The sequence below is a fragment of the Opisthorchis viverrini genome (genome assembly GCF_000715545.1).
Source record: "Opisthorchis viverrini unplaced genomic scaffold opera_v5_18, whole genome shotgun sequence".
NCBI classification, from domain to species: Eukaryota; Metazoa; Platyhelminthes; class Trematoda; order Opisthorchiida; family Opisthorchiidae; genus Opisthorchis; species Opisthorchis viverrini.
This window is the reverse complement of record NW_008751674.1, coordinates 95,471-103,816: the sequence shown is the minus strand read 5'-3', so window position 1 is coordinate 103,816 and position 8,346 is coordinate 95,471.

Below are 8,346 nucleotides of genomic sequence, written 5' to 3'. Positions count from 1 at the left end.
GCTGTTCTTTCGTTTGATTTTTTAAAATAAATATGCATGTGGTAGCCTGACGGTAACGTGAGGCTCACGTCTAAGGTTGACGCAGGGAATTATCACCCACTTCTTAGCTGGGTTACACTAACCCAAGTCCACCCCATTCTTCAGACCTAACAAACGTTCTATCCCATTATCTTCTGAAGCTATCATACGCACTTACAATGTAAACCGCTTATTATTTCCTGAATATTAGTTCAGTTCATGGCGGCCGACTTCATCTTTTATCTGGTGCCCATTTTACCATTTAATACGCTGACCTTTCAAATAGTAGGTGTGTCTCGTTGGTTGTGCCTTCCTCCCTGATGTTGTTGCCTGTTGCCCACTAATGCTTCAATAGGCATGTTTCCTGCAAGTTCGGAACTCACGTGATAAATTTCAGATGAAACCGTCCATCACCTCGAAATTCCACTCCAATCAGTCCCTATACGTTTGCCTCCCATAACCACACCACCCCCATGCTTATATCAGTCTGCTCTAGATTTCTTCTTACTTTATTATTATTACCTTACTATTATTATTATTGTTATGTATTAGCAGACCAAATCCTTGCTTGATCACTAATCAACTAAGCACAGTTTCACTCCTATCTTATCCCACTTGATCATTTGTTGTCAGTACCCTAATTGTGGTAAGAGTTAAGTTTTTTCGATCTCTATCATTGCAAATTACCCTGTCTGGCTTTACGGATCTCATTCCATTACCTCATTATTACCTCCGGTAATAACCGATTTGGACACCGTTTGGCTGTTATCCAGTACTTCTGGTCTGTGATCTGCATCCAGGGAGATTTTCAATCGATACGGAGCTTTCCAACAACTGAAGTACGTCAGGCCGCTGATAAAACGACACTACCACACACAGTTTGATGGCACATCCGCAGTGATTCCCTTCTTACTCTTGTCAGCATCCTCTCGCCCACTCGATCAATCAACTGCAAACAGCAGCAAACTCTTCACTTTTTCCCGGATGCTTCCAGGACACTTTCATTCAAATATGCAAAACAATTCGTTCAGATTTAACCATTTCTTTGGGCTTTCAGTCTGTGCTCGCTGGTTGTTCATTTTCCACAGTTTGAAGTTTTCACGTCATGTGTCGTGCACGGTCAAACTCCCTCCCTCGTTCGGTTTCTGCCCGCCACCCTCAAATTCTAACGCATACATCGGATAACGTCCACTGTTTATGAAACTATTTTTCGCGTAATCTCTGCACCCACGAACCCCGCCAGTCATTTTTATTCCGATTGCAAAATTGTGATCATCATTGCAAATATACCACCAACCAGTAGGGAATAATTTTTATTATCAGTATTATTGCATCGATTATTGGGCGCAGTAAAGTTAGACCCAAAGGATGTATTCTAGCAGACCATAAGAGCTAGCTGCATACACTTGATCCAAAGACCAAAGTTGTCTACAAACGTGCAACCATGAATGCAGCTGTGGCGGAGATCTAGTGAGTGGGCGTGTCCTTGGTGTATAATCTTCTCACTTAAAGTACTTCGCTCCTGCTTCACAATAACAATACAATGTAGCCTAAAAATCAAAAAATCACTCGTCCTTATCATTACTTTAAACCAATCCATACACAACCGCGGTTGTATTCTTACCAACTAAGGTCTCCAGTCTGGGAACCCGTTAGCTAACCTGCATGTGTTCGTATACCAATATTCTTGTTATCTTCAGCATACGGCTATATATAAAAATCTTCCACAACCCAGGCACACGTAACATCCTGGAAGCTGCTCGCTACGTCGGGCTACTTTGAGGCTCTAATTCACGCCTTTCACAAATTTTAGGCTTTATCAAACTCCTCCTACATACAAATAATCGGGCAGTGTGGGGAGGAACTGACCACGAAAACGTCATTGGTATTGATAAGTATCGCATATTGCAGCGTCTCCGGCCAGGCGGGGCAGGGATATCTTGGGCCTCATCCACTAATTTGGGTATACAGCACCAAAGCTCTTTGTTATCTACCTCACACCTTTCCGCACGCTGAAGGGTTAACCACCGCTCCGCTTTCACCATTCTGAATCGGGCATGGGAAATATCATTCTCTCCGGCATTCGGTGTTTTCCCATATGGAATACTTAACTCAACTAAAGCAACATTTGGTGCTGGACGCACTAATTAAGACAAAACTTGTTGCGCCACCGGAAATCGGCCCTGATAAAACGGTTGTCGAATTCTTCAGGACGTGCCAGATTAGCCGTTCGAACGGGCCGTGTCCCGGAACCACGCAACAAAACACCCCACACCACAGCCTGGTGTGCATGTCCCTTGAGATTTACGGGTATAACCTTTAACACCATAGGTGTATTAAATTATCAAAGGCAACCCAAGTCTTGCAAATTCGTGCATTGACCTCATCTGTCACACCAGGCGGAACTCCAAAAATAAGCAAAAGGCTCGAGTCTCTGGATTGTAATTAGTGTGTTCAGTGACTGCATATTTACCAGCATGATCTTATACACTGTGGGTGCAACGTACATACAAAAGGACGGGAGGACTCTGTTTGGTTCCTTCAATGACACGGTTTTACTCCAGAAACGTGGTATGACGCCTCAGAATCTATTCATTTTGCAAGGCCTCCACGTTTTCTTCAAGCTGTAACTGCACCATTCTGAGGTCAATTCACCGTACAAACACTCGTCATCACCGGACATCTCGCGGTTTTCTCTGATCTCTTGTCATCGCACAATCTCAACTGTGTTAGTTGCGCACAGTTTATCTAATCCGCATCCACCGTACTCGCACGTGCACACACCCGCTCGCATCGACCTGAATATCGATTTCCGTTTTTGAAATCGAGCAATGGTACCTCACTCTATGGGACAGGGATTGTGGCTTCCGTATGTTTAATGCCGAGGTCTAGCTCACACCATAGTGCCCCCTAGCAGACAGTCTGACATGTTCCTGCTTTGGGTCCCCAATGTGGACATTGCTGTCTTAGTGCCCAATCAGAATGGCGGCAATGAACCGCCGTATGTCCAGAAGAATGCTATTCATCCACGCTGGTCTTTGTTTGCCACTATTCTCTCGCTAATCCCAATGACCATGACAACCCTAAATGGCTTTCCAACGATTACCATGTACGGGCCTGTCTACAAACTCAATTATGACATCGTGATACGGCCATATCCAGTCTGATGGCCTGCCCGTAGTTCGCATCCACAATATTCCCGAGAATGTAATACGCACCTACAAGACGGTCCCGATCCGTTGAATTTGTGTTTTTTGTGTTTTTTGCTTATTCTCTCCATAAAGCCACCGATTCTTTGAATGGACCTATCACTGAGTTAGTACAACGGTGAGGGTAAAACCTTGCCGCGTACCCGATATAGCATGCAATGTTTATCAAAGAGAAAACCAAGAGAGCACTAGCTGTAAGATGCCTCTCCAGTTTATGAATGGCTGCTCTATTCTGACTTAGCGGCTCAGAAAAGGGCGTAATTATTGTTCTTTAGCTTCATTAGATTATTTCTGAATCCAATACAAAAGAAGATAAGTGAAGAAACCAGCTCTCTCACAAATGGTGTTCACGGAGATGTCGAGAGAAGCAGAGTTAGTGTCTTGTGGTCTCGGACGGGTTACTCGTATCTCGGGGCCAATTTGCCCCATGCTATGATGGTATATAAATCAGTGCGCGAATACGAATGATCACTCCTCGCTTATTCCGTTTGCGGTCTTGGTGCCAGCGACATGCCAAAGGCGATCAATACGGTATCAACGGCGTTACGGCCGTTGACCGTTTAGTGAGGTCAAGTACCCCCTTCAGTGGATTGGTGTCATATAAGATAGTTTTGCGAAGTGTCTCGTGGGAGGAACGCAACATAACTAGACAGTTGTTGGAGTACATTCCCAGTCTTGGGTGTGCTTTCTCCGCAGAATTCGAATGCAAGCTGCAAGAATTTCGACGCAGAACGGGTACATAATATGCTCGCCAACACGGTTTATCGGCATCAAAATATGAATGAATGTGGAATTAATGGTGGGACTTCCATTAATTGTGAAAGTATCAGCCAGGAGGGAGCAGCGGTGGAAAATTATGCACGAGTTCTCGGAGGAAAGGCTGAGACCAGAGTCGTTTGACTGGCAAGTCAGTGTGCCCAAGTCGCCTAATCTGTTGAAAGGTAGGTGCTTGTGCAGAGGCGGGAAACTAGTATGCTACTTTTATGTCTTCCTCAAAGAGGAAGAGCTTACCATGGGCTATGGCGCTGAAGACGTTGTTGATGTACACAAAGATGTTGGGGCCTAACACGCTTCCTTGAACGGCTTTACTGGTGATCGATAGTGGAGACGATTATTCATCCTCGAATTTTATTATTTGCATTATGTCAGATAGGTACGGAGCAAACCACTAGAATAAGTTTTCAATGATGTCAATGGTACTAAGTTTATGTAGCAGGAATGCATAGGGGGCCTGGTCAGAGGCTTTCCGAATATCCAGGTAAACTGTTAGAGTGGAGTATCCAGCTGCGTAGGCTGCTGTGATTGCCTCGGAGAAGTTAAGCTGGCAGACATAAAGGACTTTTGTAGCAGGGATCTATGTTCCCAGTCACTAGTAGCCGGGAGGAAATCGGTTACTGGACTTTGGCCAGACGTTCAAGAGCTCTCGTTAAGAGGGCGTATGGTGAATTCCCCTGCGGTTGGCGGGAATTCGTCCTGATCCGGTTTTGAAATGCCGGCAGATTATAGATTTCTTCCACTATGAGATGACGATTCAATAGCTTGTAGAGTGGGTGACAAGATTTAGTACAAGGATCTCAATATCCTGGCCGGTGTGTCTCAGAAGACGGGGTGGAAGGCCGTCCGTTCCTTGCACAAACTTCAGAAGATTAGAAACATCAGCTAGAAAAATGGTTACGTAACTCAGAGTCGGGCGATTACCCTAGCCGTTAGGAGTTTAGATATACGCAGCAGTATGTGCGGGTTTCGGGTTTGAGGAATGGGTACCTAGCAGGTGGCGAAGTAAGATTTCGGATGGTCTGATCTATTGCCAGGATCAGTGATAGGATCACTACATGTGAAATGCAAACAAGCGACTGAACTACTGCTCGGGATACAAGGCCTCCTGAACGGTCGGCTGAGCAATTGGTAATGGGAAGGAGATCTGAGGGCGGTTTTCGCTCTGCGGAGATCAAGGGATACCCTAGAGAATCCTAGGCCAGTAGATAGTTTATAGATGACAATAAGTAATCAGAAATCCTGAGATCTCCGATATTCTCTCGTAGTCCCGCGTATTTTGGCGCCCAAGGTTTACATTAATTGTCTTGGCTGGAGATACTGAATTAAAAACGTGAAGAGCGACAACAAAGTTTTGGTGGAAGTGTCACAGACATGGTATGTATTTGTCGAGATAAAACAGTCATCAGAATCCTAAGAAGCCAGTGTAAGCGAAAAAGCTGTGAAATATTCAGCGATAAGAAGTGAAATGGGGATGTACTCAGGGGAACAGCTTGGCTTTGACTGACTGCGTTGCAAGAAAAGACGCAGTGATCATTTCCTGGGAAGCGTGGACCAACTGCAGCTGTAGCCAAATGGCCATCGCTGGGGAATACAAGTTCCATGCATGTAAGCCACGAGTAGGGCTACGCACACTCTAGGGTCAGCCTTCCACACCAAGTTGGGCAAGCAGCGCGATGTAACAGGTGGGGCCCGCAGAAGGAGACCGGGAATTATCCGGCAGGTTAAAGTCACCCAGCAGAAATTAAGATGAATAAGAAAAATCATGTGCAGTGGAGCTAATATAATGGGAAGATCAGTAACAGAGGAGGGGAGGGAGTCGGCATTAGATAGGTACAACCTACTAGTACATGTTGTTTGGTACATTCTCTAGATATCAAGATGGTCTATGGAATCCCTTTCAGGGAAGAGTCATCAAAGGGAATCTCACGAAGTTCTGATTTGGAACAGATGGGACGGCCACCGCCTCTCGATTTTTTTCTATCGGAGCAGTGGGTACCATAGCCATGGATTTAGGTAGCCGCGTCAGGAGTCATGCGCGTAATGTTTCAGTCAAACCGATCATACCTAATAATAATAATGTTTATTCCCCACTTGTGGGTGGCATACCGTCTGGCATAATCATAGTTTTACAGTCAGAATGGAGCATGACTGAGGGATTTGTGAGGGTGCGGATTGCACAAAAAGAGGACATTGTCACAAACAGTGGAACACACCCGATGATAAAGCAATAATAGGTTATTTCTCAACTTTTTGGGAAAAATGAGCATGAGGTTCGACTAGGTCAAGGACAGTCAGGTGGCATGAATTAAAACTTAAAGCCATTGCTGGCCATGAGTGACCTTGGGTGGTTAGGTAAATGGCCGGAGTCACAACGAGCAAAAGTGGAGATGGAGATGGGAGCACATGTCGAAGTTTTGTCTCAAAAATGTGGTTTAATCTGAAAGCAAGCAGACTCGCTGGTTGTACTGCTGTAGGGATGTCAGGTGCAGGGGAATAGGTTGGATGGGGACAAGTTGCTAATACATAGGGCGACCTGAACTCCGTATACGGATTTGAACTTGTGCAACAGGCAAGTCGAAATTGCAGCAGGAAAGCCAGGCTAGCAAACTCTGAGCGAAATTTTATTGGGTACGGAAGAGCTCATCCCAGAGACGTGGCCGGATGGGAACTGTTCGAATTTGTGGCTACATGCTTGAGCGGGCGAGGGGTTGCGGTGCAATGGCGCTAATTGCTTGAAGATTATGGATCTTGGGTGATAAAGAGCGGACAATGAACAACATTGTTGACAAGCTCATTGATGAGCAAACAGTACTAAGTAGGAACTATAACCTCACTCTCGGTGAGGTTTGTTACTGGAGAGCGGTGCTTGGAGTGTTTGAGTCCTGGGAGGAGTATTCAATTTCGGTGGCAGACGGGTAAACAGTCGGTAAAATGGGTCAGAATTCACGGCAGGATGTGCTGTATCAGGCTCAGTACAGTGAGCGGAATGACTTTCGGAGGGTATGTGATTGAAGTCGGAGTTTTCGGCCATGTCGTCTTCTGAATCATCTAGGGTGGACGGGGGCAGGATGCAAAAAGTGGTGGTGGTGGTGGAGGGCTGGGCGGCTCCCGGAAATGGTGTTCAGGTGAGAGCAATGTTGTTTGGTTGGGAAATGGAAACGGATAATTGTCGAGGCAGGTAATCAGTCGTTGCGGATGCGAATTTCTTCCAGTTACTGGTGTGTTTATCTTCATAAGCCTGTTAAAGGTCGTAAAGGTGGTGTTACTGATTACTCCGGAGGAGACGCGGTGGGTAGCGATGTAGGTAGCTGTCAAATAAGGATCCCATGTAAGTAGCATGCGGGTGGCCAGGGGCAGAGCCTGAAAAGGGTTATTGTTAGGTAACGGTGTGTGTATTTTCTGGACAGTGCGGGGACAAGGCTAGCATGAGGCGGAGGTCACACGTGTATTTATGTGATACGCAGGGTATAGTCAGGCTTGTAAAATAATAGCGAAGAGTTGAAATTGGAGGAGTTTGGACAGCCGGGGGCGTTACAATACCAGACTTTGATAGCAGGTATTTGAGCCTGGGGACGCGCTTTGGTGGGGAGGGCGAATATTCATCATGTGAGGGGATCCGCCACGAGAGATTGTGATTTTGTCCTCAATTGTTGCACCGGGTAGGACATCCATATCCTGGGCGGTGAATTTTGTTGGTGCTGTTGAGGTTGGACGTGCAATAGGCAGGTGTCCAAGGGTAGACGTGGAAAGCTCATGATCTTGAGCAGGGGACGCGGAGCTGGAGGCCGTCAAGGCAATTTACGTGGCATCAGGCCGCAATTTTGCATCACAAATGACGATTCTGTTCATGAAGTGACTACGTGTGATGAAGATCAAGGAGAGGATCAGTGCTGCAGCATCGAGGTTAAGGGGATAATACACCAGCTCCAGCATTCGGAAGGGCAGCTGTAAGCCCAACCGGTTTAGAACAGTCTACACTGATGTCGGAGACGGGGATGTGCCAAACGGAACTAGATGTGGTTGTAGAAGTGGCCGGAACTGTTTGCAGATTTGGTAAGCCGTTGTTTGAATCGGAGGCATTTCGGCAGCTATGTGCGCATGTATCATCAATGATATGACTTGCGCAGGTTTCCAACGGATTGGTTGCATGGAAATTCTGCGACTGCATTACGTCTAGGGTATTTACTGGTACAGATTATTGGAGGGAAGGTAAACCCGTTTAATAGTTATCAGTAGTTGTTTCTGTAAATGTCATGGTTGCCTTTGGAGATTTGGAGGGTGATTTGTGAAATTTCTTCGTAATCGAGGGCGGGCAGCATTCATCCTTACGGTGGGGAATGTT